The sequence below is a fragment of the Scyliorhinus torazame genome, chromosome 18 (genome assembly GCF_047496885.1).
Source record: "Scyliorhinus torazame isolate Kashiwa2021f chromosome 18, sScyTor2.1, whole genome shotgun sequence".
NCBI lineage: Eukaryota > Metazoa > Chordata > Chondrichthyes > Carcharhiniformes > Scyliorhinidae > Scyliorhinus > Scyliorhinus torazame.
In genome coordinates, this window is record NC_092724.1 from 153,266,001 (window position 1) to 153,280,886 (window position 14,886).

Below are 14,886 nucleotides of genomic sequence, written 5' to 3' on the forward strand. Positions count from 1 at the left end.
CTGCCAGACCCTAGCCCATCCACTTAGCCTATCCAAATCCCTCTGCAGACTTCCAGTATCCTCTGCACTTTTTGCTTTACCACTTATCTTAGTGTCGTTTGCAAACTTGGACACATTGCCCTTGGTCCCCAACTCCAAATCATCTATGTATATTGTGAACAGTTGTGGGCCCAACACTGATCCCTGAGGGACACCACTAGCTACTAATTGCCAACCAGAGAAACACCCATTAATCCCCACTCTGTGCTTTCAATTAATTAACCAATCCTCTAACAATGCTACTACTTTACCTTTAACGCCATACATCATTATCTTATGCAGTAACCTTTTGTGTGGCACGTTGTCAACAGCTTTCTGGAAATCCAGATATACCACATCCATTGGCTCCCCATTGTCTACCGCACTGGTAATGTCCTCAAAGAATTCCACTAAATTAGTTAGGCACGACCTGCCCTTTATGAACCCATGCTGCGTCTGCCCAATGGGACAATTTCCATCCAGATACCTCGCGATTTCTTCCTTGATGATAGATTCCAGCATCTTCCCTACTACCGAAGTTAAGTTAACTGGCCTATAATTACCCGCTTTCTGCCTACCTCCTTTTAGAAACAGTGGTGTCGCGTTTGCTAATTTCCAATCTGCCGGGACCATCCCAGAGTCTAGTGAATTTTGGTAAATTATCACGAGTGCATTTGCTATTTCCTCTGCCATCTCTTTTAGTGCCCTGGGATGCATTCCATCAGGGCCAGGAGACTTGTCTACTTTTAGCCCCATTAGCTTGCCCATCACTACCTCCTGAGTGATAACAGTCGTCTCACGGTCCTCACCTGTCATTTCCATCAGTCACTGCCATGTCATTTGTGTCTTCCACTGTGAAGACCGACCCAAAAAACCTGTTCAGTTCCTCAGCCATTTCCTCATCTCCCATTATTAAATCTCCCTTCTCATCCTCTAAAGGAATAATATTTACCTTCACCATTCTTTTTTATTTTATGTATTTGTAGAAACGTTTACTATCTGTCTTTATATTCTGAGCATGTTTACTCTCATAATCTACCTTACTCTTCTTTATAGCTTTTTTAGTAGCTTTCTGTTGCCCCCTAAAGATTTCCCAATCCTGGAGCTTCTGGTGATGGTGGGCGGGAGGCAGCCGCACACTGGAGGGCTCCCGCTCAGGAATAGAAATTTTGAGGTTTTAACGCCCGGTCCCAGGGGCAACAGAGGCTGAAAAGGCTGTAAGAAGGCACAGGGAGGAGAAATGTCCAAGTTTGGGAGAAAAACGGCCGTGAAAAAGGATGTTAATGAAAGTCCGCCGGTGAGTGAAAAAGTCAACGCAGGAACTGTAAGGAAAGCGGAGGCTGGGGCACCAGGGGAGGCCGCGTCGCTCACGGCAGAAGAAATGACCAAGGTGATGGCTGTAGAACTTGAAAAACAGTTCACAAAACACATGGAAGCGATGAAGAAGGAGATGGGGGCGGTATTGAAAGTGCTGGTGGAGGGGGCCATTGTCCCGGTGAGGGCGGCGGTATCAAGCGCAGCGGCGGAGGTGCGGAAGCAAGGTGAGACGCTGAAGGATGTGGAAGAGGCATAATCGCAGCACAGTGATCAACTCACCTCAATGGGGAAAGAGTTTGGAGGGTGATAGAGACCAACAAGGGTCTGCGAGCCAAAATGGAAGACTTGGAAAACAGATCCAGGCGGCTGAATCTGAGGATTGTGGGTCTGCCCGAAGGGGTTGAAGGCCCGAGGCCGACGGAGTATTTTGCCACAATGTTGGCAAAGCTATTGGGGGAGGGAGACGATCCCTCTTGATACAAACTGGATCGGGCTCATCGGTCATGGAGGCCTATACCAAAGACGAGTGAGCCGCCAAGAGTAGTTACTCTGTGTTTCCGTAGGTATAGCGTGAAGGAGAAAGTCCTGTGCTGGGCAAAGCAGAAGCGGGTGGTGCAGTGGGCTGGAGCTGGTATACGCTTATACCAGGACTTTACGGTGGAGCTGGCGAGGAGGCGGGCGGCCTTCAGCTGGGTGAAGAAGACACTGTACATCAGCAAGGTGCAGTGCAGCATAGTCTATCCAGCTAAGTCGAGGGTGACCTACAAATCCAAGGATTTTTATTTTGGGACGGCAGAAGCAGCGGAGGAGTTTGCGAAAGCAGAAAGACTGGGACAGAATTGAGAAATGGTCGTGCACCGATGTAGCCTCATGTAACTTTATTTTTTCACTGCGTGTTGGTGTATGTACTAAATGAGTCGACGCTGTATATATTTGGACAAGAGAAGAGATGGGACTTTCGTTTGCTTGGGTGTATATGTGGGGATTGTGTGCTCAAGGGGATTTCTCGGTTTTCCTGGGACCGGGCAAGGGGGAAGGAGACCCGGGCGGGGACCTCCACACTGGCCGGTTTAAGCCGGCCAGTAAACGGGAGTGAGGTGGGGGAGGTGTGATATGGTACAAATTAAGTAATGGCATGATGGGAAAACTGGTCAATGGGGTCAAAAGGTTTGAGACAATACCAGACAGACTGAAACTACTCATTCCAGCTCACCAGGCCCAGGTAAAGAATGCTGCCCTAACCATTTTCAGACTAATATAGCCATAGACCAACTCTGCATAACTTGAAGTCTGAAAAGATCAGCGAAGGTCAAGCCATTCCAAAACACCGGACCTCGGCAACTCCTGATAAAACTAACTCGTCATAACCCAGGGCCGTAGGAATTTAAAACAAGATAAGTTCAGGAAGAAACAAATCTATTCTGACCTTTCAATGTTCCCTCCGAGGACTAAATAATGGTATGAGTGATATGACCAAACATGGTCTGGTCTATGCTTCCGTTTGTATTTCCGATCAAACTCCTGACCATACTGCTGGCACATAATCTTGATAAAGATAATGTATAAATATTGAGCTAATTCTCCGCGAAAAGCGCGGAACTTGTGAAAGACTGAGCAGTTTTGTTGACTGCCCTCTTACTTCAAGTTTCAGCCATTACTGCAAGCAGTTGTTTTCGACAGTAAAGCTTGTTATTCTGTCTTAACGAGTGTGTTGAATTTTTCTACCACAGAAGCGAAAATATTGACTATGACAGAGGGGCTGCGGCCATCGGAGCCTGGCAGAACAGGTTTCGGTGAGTCTAGCCGGGATGAAATTTGGGGGAAGGAACCGAGGTTGGGGGAAGGAACCGAGGTTGGGGGGGGGGGTGGGGAGAGTTCGCAAGAGGAAGTGGAGGGGGGGGGGGGGAGTCTGGGAGGGGGGGCGGCCTACAATTCATGGGTGTCGTCACGGTACTCTTTCAGAGATTGGATGGCGTTGAATATTAGGTTGGGGGGGGGGAGGGGAGGTTGGAGAGTGGACCGTACATGTCGGGGGGGGGTGGGGGACGTTGGAGAGTGGACCGTACATGTCAATGGTGACCATTGGCGATTCCTGATTCCTTTTTCTTTATTCCTTTTTTTTTCCACCTTGGGACGGTTTGTTTTATTTGATGCTTATATTGTCAGGTGGGCCGTTGTTTGGGGGTTGGTGGGAGGATGGGATCGTTGTTGTTGGTCGGGAGATTGACATTGTATTCGCTACTGTTTACTGTTTGTTGGTGGGGTGTAAATTCTGATATTTTAAGAACAGAAGATTTCCCAATCCTCTAGTCTCACACTAATCCTTGCCACTTTGTGCGCTTTTTCCTTCAGTTTGATACTTTCCCTTATTTCCTCAGATATCCATGGTTGATTTTCCCTCTTTCTATATCCAAGGTAGAAACCCAAGGCGTTCCATGTATTGACTCCAGTGTGGTGATATGCATGTAAACAATATCATAGATGGCAGGTGGTGTGACCTCCAAACAGCAGGTGGTGGTGCAGACATACCATGCGGTGTCAAGACAATGGTCATGTGACAAGGCACTGCGATATAAGTGGGGACACATCCGGCACAGGCAGATGGTTATAAGTCGTACAAGTGAACAGTCATGCTAGGGTAGTTCCAGAGGAGTGCAAAGAAACTCCATGATACCTTGCTCTCTTACAGATCGTTATCTTACCACGTGTGATTCAATAAAGATCCTGGTTTGGACAAGTCAAATCGTTTGATAGATTCCTTGCTTGACAATGAATACCAAACATAACATCCAGTCCTCCGCGGAGAAGTCAAATAGGTCCCAAAGAGAAGCATTCTGGTGAGTATATTTTTCTTCAGCCTTCACCTAAAATGCCATATACACAGGTGTAGGTCTAGAGGCAACACCAAGATCATTTATCCTCATCACCAGATGTGAAGATGTTATCCTGGAGGCTTCTGAAGTTGAACAAACCAATGTTATTATTTACACGGCTGCTCCATTGGCTGTGTGCTTCGAGTTAGTCCATGATACACTCTTTCCCATACCAGCCTCCCCGAATAGGCGCCGGAATGTGGCGACTAGGGTAACTTTTCACAGTAACTTCATTAAAGCCTACTTGTGACAATAAGCGATTATTATTATTATTCTAACTCAGAAAACTCCCTCTCGAGGAATTCCCCACACCAAGTAGGTTGTTCAGGCCACATGACCCTTACTCAGTCAGGCTGGTCTTAAAGTGACAATCACCACAACATCCCACACAAAATTCCTGTTACGTTGAAGGAGCTTGTAAGAAAAGTAATTAAGGAGCATGTGTGCTCGCTTTGCCTGGTAGTTGGGGTATCAGGTGCGATGTAAATGACCAACCAACAAGTCCGACTCTAAATTCAGATTAAGCAGCCAGGAGTACCTTCTATCCATTATCAAGAATGTTTCATTCCGAGACTGTCAGTGGCTCTGCATGCTATCTATGCATCAGCTTCAAAGGATTAAACCAAATTAAGTCTCTTGATTTAACCACTTTTTTGATATGATGGAGTATCTGCCGCATTTATTGATTGCAACTCAAAAACAACGACATCTGGGAGATAAAAGTGAAGTATGGCATTGAAATGAACGATCTGGAGACAGCTAAAAGGAACCTAAGGAGAGGGGTTGAATTATTCAGTTGTGTCAACCTTTTACTGTCTTGAAAGACTCGAGCTTGCGAATAATGGTATAATATATGCATATTTCAGAATTACTTTCCACCCCAGGTACCAAATGCTTTGATCGGGATGAATTGGAGGATTTACTTTACTGTATGTTGTTGAGCAACTATGCAATGTGGCCTGTGCGTTTCTGTAGTCATCAAAGTACAGTAAAGTTTGGCCATTGAATCTGGGAATGATAATGCGCGTCAAAAACGGTGGCAAGCTTCTGACAGGTTATCAATTCATTAAGAAATGTTTGCTGCTCTTCTGGTTGTTTTGCTGATTACCCTGTGATGGGTGGCGTAGTCCTTGAAGAGCGAGCTTCACTTCATCGTAAGGGTTCTTACAACACCAGGGTTAAAGTCCAACAGGTTTGTTTCGAATTAGTAACTTTCGGAGCGCTGCTCCTTCCTCAGGTGAAGCGCAGCGCTCCAAAAGCTAGTGATTCGAAACAAACCTGTTGGACTTTAACCTGGTGTTGTAAGACTTCTTACTGTGCTCACCCCAGTCCAACGCCGGCATCTCCATATCTTCGCTTCATCGACCATGGTTCTGGTTTCGATCTCTAGTGTTGTGTCATTTTTGATCCTGAATGATCACTTACACTGGGTAATAAAATGAAGCAGCGAGTCATTTCGAAAATAGAATCCACTTAATTCCCAATTAATGAGCACTTCCCACAAGAATATGAAATGTAATCTGACATTCACCGATAAAATGGTAACATTGAAGCGGACGAGCAAAGGGCAATTTCAGCGTTCTTGCTACAGAACCTCTCTTAAAAATTGGAAGTAATTTTTCGCATCTTTGGCAAACCTCGCTTTTCCAATTATACCAATTTCGTCCAATAAAAGCAAAGTGATGGGTTGGAGGATGAAAAGTGAGGTTAACAGGGACCCTGCCATGGTTCTGGGAGCCATGATGTGGAGATGCCGGCGTTGGACTGGGGTGAGCACAGTAAGAAGTCTCACAACACCAGGTTAAAGTCCAACAGGTTTGTTTCGATGTCACTAGCTTTCGGAGTACTGCTCCTTCCTCAGGTGAAGAAGCAGTGCTCCGAAAGCTACTGATTCAAATCAAACCCGTTGGACTTTAACCTGGTGATGTAAGACTCCTTAGCGTGGTTCTGGGAGGTAGGGGAAGGGGTGAGGGTAGAGGTGCGGGGGATGGGTCAGATACAGCTGAGTGCCCTGTCAACCACAGTGGGGGAGGGGAGGGGGGGAGACCTCGATTGAGGGAAGAGCCAGGCAAGTCCAAAGCGCTGTTTTCTAAGGTGGCATTGGCAGGAAGGACGCTGCGGAGGAGGAGAAACTGGAAGAATGGGTGTGATGAGCTCTAGTGGGAGTCGGTGGGTTTGTATTGAATATTGGTGGTCCGTCTATCGTCAGAAATGGAAACAGAGGGGGATAGCGATATTTTTCTTTTTGTAAGGGGGGGGCATGACCCACTTTGCTTTGGATTGGGTGTTAAATTGTTAATCGTTTAGAGGGTTAAGTTTTGTTTTGTTGGTATATTGCCCTGTTTTCTTTGATTTATTTTCTCTTTTGGAGTGTTCTGTAAAATTATCGAAAAACCTTGAATAAAAACATTTTTTTAAAAAAGAAATAGAGACAGAGATGTCAAGGAAGTTTTTATTGTTGGGGGTGGGGGAAACCCATTTTTGTTGGCTATTTTCTATGAGCATTCTATTGAATTCTGTAGGTTAAAAAAAACAACCCACTGATCTTTGCAGAGAAATACAGCCTGCGTTTTTAAAAACTAGTTCATGGGATGTGGGGGACGCCAGTAAGGTCCCCATCTATCGCCCATGCCTAATTGGCCTGGTGATGGACTTCTTCCTTCAACATCTTCAGTTCTTGTCCTGATGATGTTGTTCCAAGTTTCTAAGACTCCTCCATCCACAAGTCTCATTACTCCAGCCATTTCTTGAATAGAAACAATGGGCGGGATTCTCCGAGCCCCCACCGGGTCGGACAACCCCTGGGGGGTGGCGCGAATCCCTCCCCGCCGACGCCAGCTGCCGTATTCTCCGGTGCCGGTTTTCGGGCGGGGGCGGGGATCACGCCACGCCGGTCGGGGGCCGTTGGCAGCGCCCCCCCCGCCCCCCGGCAATTCTCCGGTCCCCGATGGGCCGAGCTGCCGTCGGTTTCTGGCCAGTCCCGCCGGCGTGGATTAGACATGGTCCCACACGGCGGGAACTGGCTGGTGCGCCGGGGGATCCGTCCCCGGTGGGGGGGGGCCCCCACGGTTCCCTGGCACACGATCGGGGCCACCGATCTGCGGGCAGGCCTGTGCCATGGGGGCACTCCTTCCTTCCGCTCCGGCCCCTGTAGGGCTCCGCCATGGCCGGCGCAGAGAAGACACCCCCCTGCGCATGCGCCAGAATACGCTGGCGGTTCTGCGCATGCGCTAACTGGCGCAGTCCCTTCGGCGCCAGCTGGCATGGCGCCAACCCCTCCGCCGCTGGCTTAGCCCCCGGAAGTGCGGAGAATTCCGCAACATCCGGTTGGCTCGACGCTGGGGTAGTTCGTGCCGTTCTTGGCGCCGGCGTCGGACCAATTCACCAATTGCGGTGAATCCCGCCCAATGTGTAGGGGTACGGGGAAAAGGCAGGAGAATGGCACTAAGTCATGATGCTTGTTTGGAAAGCTGGTGCAGCCATGATGGGCCAAATGGCCTCCTTATGCACCGTAACAATTCTGTGATATCACGTGGAGTGAATCAAATTGGCTGAAGATTGGAATTTGTGATAATGGAGACCTCAGGCTAGGTTGGGATGGATGTAACTGTCCAATAGTTACACCATCCTGTACAGCTAAACAAAATGGTTATCATGATAAAATGTAGAAACTAGTCTTGCATGGTAGGTAAAAGATAAGTGCAGCCTGGGAATTTCTCACTATTCTGACATGTAACCTTCATGCCACTAGATGTCCTTTAGACTTCACAAAACGACCATTGCAAAACGTCTAACGCTAATTTAACCGGTTGACAATCAAACAGCAATCCTTGCGATAAAGGTATGCTGCTGAAACTTTTCCGCGTTATTGAAGGATGGAATAAATGAACTCTTTCTGGGAGGTTATTTGTGCTCCCTTTTGTTTTTGTTTTTTAATTTTTTTTAATTCTCCTCCATTTTCACATTTTCTCCCACATTTACATCCATCATCAATAAACAATAATCAGCAAGATATGTCAGTCCCCATAATAACAACAACGATCCCATCTACCCACCAACCCCCAAACCTCAACCCGCATGTTTACATAAACAAATGACAAAAATAAATCAGGGATTACCCGTAGTCACCCTTAATCTTACACAGCTCCCACCCACCCCCACCCCAGGCCTCCAGCTCCTCCCGTCCACTGCCTCTTGTAAAACTCCTCCCCTACCCTCGGTTCCTTCCCCCCCCAACTTTCCACCCTGGCTAGACCACTCGGACCCTGTTCTGCCAGGCTCCGATGGCCACAGCCGCTCCCCCCACCTCACTCCCGTTCACTGGCCGGCACACACCGGCCAGCGTGGAGGCCCCCGCCCGGGTCCCTTTCCCACTTGCCCGCCCCAGGAAAGCCCAAAGATCCCCTTTTAGCACACAAACCCCGCATATCCCAAAGAACTCTAATTTCGAGTGAAAGTCCCGTCCCTTCCCTCGTCCAAATATATACCACCTTGGCTCCTTTAATCTCTACACCCGCGCGCAGTGATACAAAAAAGAAGAAAATACAGTCATGAGGTTACATCGGCACATGGCCATTCCTCAGTTTGTCAGTTCTGCCACAGTCCTTCTGCTTTCGCAAACTCCTCCGCTGCTTCCGCCGTTCCAAAATAAATGTCCCTGAGCTTGTAAGTCACCCTCAGCTTCGCTGGATATACAATGCCGCACCGCACCTTGCTAATGTACAGTGCCCTCTTCACCCGGTTGAAGGCAGCCCGTCTCCTTGCCAGCTCCACCGTAAAGTCCTGGTATACACGTATACCAGCTCCAGCCCACTGCACCACCCGCTTCTGCTTGGCCCAGCTCAAGACCCTCTCCTTCACCCTGTACTTACGGAAGCACAGAGTCACTGCCCTTGGCGGCTCACTCGCCTTTGGTACAGGCCTCCACGACCAATGAGCCCGATCCAGTTCATATCGGGAGGGGTCCTCCCCCTCCCCCAGTAGTTTTGCCAGCATCGCGGCAAAATACTCAGTCGGCTTCGGTCCTTCAACTCCTTCGGGCAGCCCCACAATCCTCAAGTTCTGTCGCCTGGATCTATTTTCCAGGTCTTCCATTTTTCCTCGCAGATCCTTGTTAGTATCCATCACCTTCCGCATCTCTTTCCCCATCGAGGCAAGTTGATCACCGTGCTGCAATAACGTCTCCTTCATTTCCTTCAGCGCCTCCCCTTGCTCTCGCACCTCCGCCACTGCGCTCGCCACCTCCGTCCTTACCGGGGAAACCGCCTCCTCCACCAGCACACTCAAAGCCTCCCTCATCTCCTTCCTCACCGTCTCCATGCATTTCGCAATCTGCGCCAACTGCTTTTCAAATTCCGCAGCCATCACCTTGGTTATTTCTTCAGCCGTAAGCAGTGCGGCCTTCCCTGGTGCTCCAGCCTCCATTTTTCCTGGTGACCCCGCGGTGACCTTTCCACTCCCCAACTTCTGCCTGGTGGTCACGCATCCCCTTTCTGCCTGTTCAGTCTTTACCGGCGATATGACTGCCTCAATGAACATGCTGTCTGCGACAACCTCAGCATCGCAATTGCTCCCCAGTGAGTCCACGCACCACTCCAGCTCTGAAATGTGGTTAGCCAGTACACTTCCTTTGTACGTAGTCGGCAAGAACACTGGAAGTGTCCATCACTTCCCACACAGTGTAGGAGGAGCATATCATAGTTACGTTACTCTAAACAGCACGAGGCTGAGCCTTGCGCAGGAGGAGGTGGAGTTGGCCCTGCTCAGTGCTTCGCTCCAGAGTCCCCAGCCCACTTCTGTCCCCAGTTCGTCTCCCCATTTCCGTCTTGCTTCATCCAGTGGTAGCCTCGCCCTGTCCAGTAGCTGTCTGTAGACGTGCCAGCAGTTTCCCCCTTCCTTACTGTCCGTGTTTATCAGGACCTCTAATATTGTGTTTCTCGGGGCTGTGGGGTACCCTACCGTGTCCTTGCGGAGAAACCGCTTTACCTGAAGGTGCCTAAGTTCCTGTCCTGTCGGTAGTTTCAGGTCTTCCGTCAGCTCGCTCAGCGTCGTTAGTCTGTCTTCCATGTAAAAGTCCCTAACTGTTGACGTCCCCCCTGTCCTGTCTCCATTTTTCAAAAGTGGTGTCAAGCATGGCTGGTGGAAATTTGTGGTTTCTGCAGATGAGGACCATGGGGGACATCACGGCTATTTTAATTACTCCACCGTTGGCAGCATTGCTTTCAGCTGAAAAGACCCAAAACGCTGGAAATGCACCTCGAAACCTCTGTGCCTCTCTATTTTCTCCGTTTAGATGCTCGTAAAAGCTTGATCAAGCTTTTGCCCATTTGTCTCAATATCTCCTCACAAGGCTCAGCATCAAATTTTGTTTGCTTAAAATCCTGTTAAGTGCCATGGGACATTTTACAACTTTGATGTTTTGATTGTGTTACGACCGGTCTCAGGTGAGGTTCCCCAAAAGTTGTTGATCCGGGCGAGACCCCTCGATTTGTAACTGTCCAGCTAGGATACCCTCACATTGTTACAAACCCAGGTGAGGAGAGATGACTGGCTCCAAAGCTTCATTCAACCCCCCCCCCCCCTTCCCCCACCCAGGCTCCAAAGCTTCATTCAACCCCCCCTCACCCTTTCCATTGGTAGCAACAAGGTTAATTTTATTTTATTTTTTTATTCATTTTCGGGATGTATAGAACATAGAACATACAGTGCAGAAGGAGGCCATTCGGCCCATCAAGTCTGCACCGACCCACTTAAGCCCTCACTTCCACCCTATCCCCATAACCCAATAACCCCTCCTAACTTTTTTGGTCATTAAGGGCAATTTAGCATGACCAATCCACCTAACCTGCACATCTTTGGACTGTGGGAGGAAAAGGGAGCACCCGGAGGAAACCCACGCAGACACGGGGAGAACGTGCAGACTCCGCACAGACAGTGACCCAGTGGGGAATCGAACCTGGGACCCTGGCGCTTGAAGGCACAGTGCTATCCACTTGTGCTACCGTGTTGCCCATGTATGTAGGCGCCGCTGGTTAGGCCAGCATTTATTGCCTAGTTGCCCTTCAGAAGATGGTGGTGAGCTGCCTTCTTGAACTTCTGCAGTCACTGAAGTGTAGGTACACCCACTGTGCTGTTAGGGAGGGAGTTTCAGGATGTTGCCCCAGCAACAGTGAAGGAACGGTGATTTATTTCCAAGTCGGGGTGGTGAGTGACTTGGAGGGGAACCTCCAGGTGGTGGGGTTCCCAGGTATCTGCTGCTCTCGGCCTTCTCGATGGTAGTGGTTGTGGGTGTTGGTAGTGGATGGTAGTGTTGAAGGCGCTGCCTAAATAACCTTGGTGAGCTCCTGCAATGCATCTTGTAGATGGTACACATGGCTGCCACTGCTTGTCGGTGGTGGAGGGATTGAATGTTTGTGGAAGGGGTAGCAATCAAGCGGGCTGCTTTGTCCTGGATGGTGTTGAGCGTTGTTGGAGCTGCACTCATCCAGGTAAGTAGGGAGTATTCGATTACACTCCTGGCTTGTGCCTTGTAGATGGTGGACAGGCTTTGGGGAATCAGAAGATGTCTTACTCGCTGTAGGATTCCTAGACTTTGACCTGTTCTAGTAGCCACAGTATTAATATGGCTAGTCCAGTTCAGTTTCTCTTCAATGTTGATTGTGGTGGGCTCCTCCATCATTGAGGATGGGAATATGTGTGGAGCCTCCTCCTCCAGTGTCCACCACCACTCGTGACTGGATGTGGCAGGTCCTCAGAGCTTAGATCTGATGCGTTCATTGTGGAATCTGATGCATTTGTTCTGGAATCGCTTAGCTCTGTCTATTACTTGATGTTTCTGCGGTTTGGCTCACAAGTAGTCCTGTGTTGTAGCTTCACCAGATTGACACCTCATTTTTAGGTACGCCTGGTGTTGCTCCTGGCATGCTTTTCTGCACTCCTCATTAAATCTAACAAGGTTCCCTCTCCCTTGGGTACCTTTTCTAGACCCAATAGTTATCTTTAAAAAGGAATCTAGTTAACCAGGCTTTCTTGATAGGCCAAATTTATTAACTACCAAAAAGGTGAGGAGCAAAATGGTAAAACAGATGCATCTACATTCATATGAATTAGAAGTAAGAGCGGAGTCCAGTATTAAGTAAATATAAATAAAAGTTATGTGGAACAGTCCTTGACCTGCGAGGAGTAGATGATGGAGGGTTGCAGCCTTTACAAATTGATTCCAGTAGACTTCTGCAGCCAAATAATTGATACTTTGATTTCGGTGTCCTGTGGTTTGGTGGAAAGATTTCAGTTCTCTTTCCAGCTGCGATCCTTTTTTTTGCTGGTTGGTTGGCTTCCACAGTCAGAGAGAGAGTTTGAGATATTCCTGCAATAGATGGCTACTTTCCTTTTTGCAGGGCATCGCTTTTGTTACTGTATTACACACCTTCAGTGCAGAAAAACTTCCAGCTGTTTACCCTCACAGTATGCACAGACAGACTGACAGACTCAGGCAACCGTTGCGGCAGCTCTTTCAGCTAGTTATTTACCCCCTTATCTGTATATTCCAAGTGAAAATTGGAATACACTAGTCTGTCGAGGTTAGCACTGTAGCTTCACAGCGCCAGGGTCCCAGGTTCGATTCCCATTTCGGTCACTGTCTGTGAGGAGTCTGCACGTTCTCCCCATGTCTGCGTGGGTTTCCTCCCGGTGCTCCGGTTTCTTCCCAAATGTTCCGAAAGATGTGCTTGTTAGGTGAAGGGGCTGGTTTAGCACAGGGCTAAATCGCTGGCTTTGAAAGCAGACCAAGGCAGGCCAGCAGCACGGTTCAATTCCCGTACCAGCCTCCCCGAACAGGCGCCGGATTGTGGCAACTAGGGGCTTTTCACAGTAACTTCATTGAAACCTACTTGTGACAATAAGCGATTTTCATTTTCATTTCATTTCAATTGGACATTCTGAATTCTCCTTCTGTGTGCCCGAACAGATGCCGGAATGTGACGACTAGGGACCTTTCACAGTAACTTCATTGCAGTGTTAATTTAAGCCTACTTGTGACAATAATAACGATTATTATTATTACCGGAGATGCTAGTCAGTCTTTGGATGCTTTTAGAAGTACCTTGTCTGGAAACGGTGATGGGTTCCATTGTCCCTGAGAGAGACACCCAACAGCCATTCCTGTAGGTGGCTAACTGCACATTCTCAGCCATCTTCAGGGTTTGTGTCCATTTTAAAACATAAAAATCAAGTCTTTCCCGAGTCCAGTATTGCCGTGTATAATTCCATTTTCTTTCTCCATCATCTAAACAGATCGTATGAACTTGGTGATGGTGAATCTTGCCTGGTATTCATCTACATCGAAATCAAGATCTACTCCAGCATGTCTAGGTTAATTAGTCCTGTTAAAGTGTCACGTCCAAACACATTAGCATTTCTTTCTCTTTCGAATGTTGAACGATCTGCTTTGCATTTCCACCATTCTGGGTTTTTAACAAGAGACTTGGATTATGAGTAGCCAACGGGCACAAGTCACTGTCAAGTCAGCAGTTGCTAAGTGGAGATTTCGGCCTCGGAGGGGGCAAGTGATCCTGGTACATTTTTTGATCTTTGCGTTGCTTTGCATTGTGGACCAGGTTCTTTGCTCCTCTTCTCATTTTAAGAAAGAAGCATTCAGTTACTCAGCGCCAGTGACAATCACATCACATGAGAGAATATAAAAATGTTCCCGCCTTGCTATATTTGATTAAATAGAGTAACGATGAGCATTCAGTGGCATCGGCGATCTGAGTACTTGCTGTTCTTTGATGCTTTGGATCAAAGTCAAAGGTGCACATTGATGTGAAAAGTAACAGTAGAACAGGCAGATCCCAGTCTGACAGCCAAACAATGCTAGGACTGACCGAGGGGCCACCTCACACACAACTATAGGTTTGGATTGGCTGTGATATAAATGCAGCCTGGCATGAAGCCACGGGCCCCTTTTGTCAATTTGACTTCCTGGAATGGTTTTTAATATTTGGGATATAGGTGACTGTTTGCGTGGGAGGTTGCACATTCCCCCCGTGTCTGCGTGGGTTTCCTTCAGGTGCTCCGCTTTACACGCACTGTCCAAAGTTGTGGCGGTTAGGTGGATTAGTATGCTAAATTGTCCCTTAGTGTCCAAAAGGTTAGGTGGGGTTATGGGGTTACAGGGATAGGGTGGGGGGGTGGGCCTTGCTAGGGTTCTCATTCAGAGGGTGGGTGTAGACATGAGGGGCCGAATGGTCTCCTTCTGCATTGTAGGAATTGTTTGATTCTATGATGATCCCAGCCATGTACCCAGCATTAGAGGGGAGGAGCTCTATTGGAGACCCAGCTTCAGTGTTACCGCACCTGAAAGCAGACCAAGGCAGGCCAGCAGCACGGTTCAATTCCTGTACCAGCCTCCCTGAACAGGCGCCGGAATGTGGCGACTAGGGGCTTTTCACAGTAACTTCATTTGAAGCCTACTTGTGACAATAAGCGATTTTCATTTCAAGAGGCAGCTCTCTATGCATCACAGCCAACAGATCTCCCCTGGGAAAAAAGGGCAAACTAAATGGCAATTTTTAGCACATAGTAGATTCAGTTGCCACGTCAGTAAAGTTTTTGTGTGCAAAAGTTTAAAATATAAACAATAATTATAGAAAGGGTTGGGTCTAATATGTTTTGAAACTGA